Raw genomic sequence first — 1967 nt, forward strand, 5'->3', positions numbered from 1 at the left:
TATTAAGGAAATGAGGAATTAAAACCACTGGGTTTTCATGGAGGATTGGTTCATGCAGGAGCAGACGCGGTGGGACAGGGGACAGCGGGGGGGACGGGGACAGCGGGCTCAGCCCAGCCGGTTGGGACACGGCTGCGGTTCAGGAGTGAGCAGTGGGTCAGGGATTCCAGACCCAGGAGCTGAACGTTTGTAAAGCAGCGTTAATAGTCATAGAATCACAGAATCCCAGACTGGTTTGGGTTGGGAGGGACCTTAAAGCTCATCCAGTCCCAACCCTCCTGCCAGCAGCAGGGACACCTTCCACTAGAAGGTCTTTAGAAACCTTCCACAATGGTCTCTAGAAAGAGACATGGCGAGGGCGCTGGATTCTGGGAGGGGAAAAAGGGGCGTCAGACGGTGTGTGAGGATTGTTGAGGCAGAGAATGTTTCTTAATGGCTTATTGGACAAATATTATGGTTTCAGAGCTCCTGATGCTCTTGGCAGCCTCTGTTTTTCCAAGTTCATTACGGTACCAGTGACTTCATCCCAGCCCATCTCACTGGGATGGTCGGTGTCCCCAGCCCGTGCAGCCAGGGGGGGGGTCACACCTCTATGGTCACCTTGGGGTGACATCCCATCCCAACATCCTCGCGGTGCCAGCAGCCACGTGTCCCGCAGGTAAAGCCCTTACCCGGCGTTGGCCCAGCTCATGGTGCCTCCAGGAGAGCGCGGCAAGACCGGAGTGGGTTTGGTGGCCTTGTCCCAGGGCAGCCGTGGGTGGGCAGCGTGGCAGGGCTGGCGTGTGACAGCAAAGCTGCTGGCAAGTTGGACTTAGAACCATAGAAAATCATGGACTGGTTTGGGCTGAAGGGACCTTTAAAGACCATCCAGTCCAACCTCCTGCAGTGACAGGGACATCTTCAGCCAGAGCAGGCTGCTCAGAAAAGGGAGGACATTGCACTGTTCACAGGGAGCACACAGCACCTTCCTGGCTCCCATTTCCACCCAAACCCTTCATGGCCAAAGGTTTCCTTTCTCAAACGTTGTATTTTAGTTCAGTCTGCACTGAGTTAAGTATTTTCTGCACTCCTGGATGATGGAAGGTTTGGGTTCAGCTCTCCCATGGTTGAACAGACTCAGGTTTGCTGAAGAGCCTTGTGCACGTCCTTCAGGTGCTGCTTTGGATTGGCTTCAACAAGTGAAGCCCAGGAGATGCAGAACCACCATGACACTGAGGACACCAGTTTCTCTGTCAGGGTCCTTTCAGCTGAGCTTCATTACACGGGTGCAAATTACAGCTGATCATTTTCACTTGTGAGAGCTGCACCCAAGTAAATGGGGTGGGTGAGGGAGGACCACATGCGTGTTCCTCTTGGATTTATATCTCCAGGCAAGACCCGTGCGCTGCTGGGCTCATTGCTGACTGGAAAATTAAAAAAAAACAAGAAACTTTCCCCTTGGGCTGGGTTTTCTCCTCTTTTTGATCCTCTCCATCGGGCATTCACCGGGGGCTCACCGGGTGTCTCACAGGGACACAGCGGGAACAGCGGGACACAGGGACAAGTCTCTGCCTTGGGGACAGGGGTCTGTGCAGAGCTGGGACCCCCCCCGGTCCCCTGGGTGTGGGGTGGGAGGGAACTGGGGACACACACGGACCCAAAACACCAGCGGAGAGTTGTTCTGATGAGATGAGTGTCACCTCCTCAGTGTGTGCTGCACAAATCGAAGCTATTCACACCATTCTGTAATAGTCAATATTTTACACACAGACAGACAGAGGAGCAGGAGCGTGTGACACAGTGTGACCAGCCCCAGGACAGGGCAGCCACAGCACAAGAGTTGGTACCTGTGTGTGTGTCCCCCTCAGTGTCCCATCCTGTCCCCAGCTGTGACCAGGGACACTTCCCAGCTGCAGAAGCACCGTGCCATCTCCCACCAAACTCCCTCTCTGTGGAGCTCGGAGGCTCCTCGCCGGCGCTGGGCGCCG

This window comes from Antrostomus carolinensis, unplaced genomic scaffold (genome assembly GCF_000700745.2).
Source record: "Antrostomus carolinensis isolate BGI_N321 unplaced genomic scaffold, ASM70074v2 scaffold2782, whole genome shotgun sequence".
Taxonomy (NCBI): Eukaryota; Metazoa; Chordata; class Aves; order Caprimulgiformes; family Caprimulgidae; genus Antrostomus; species Antrostomus carolinensis.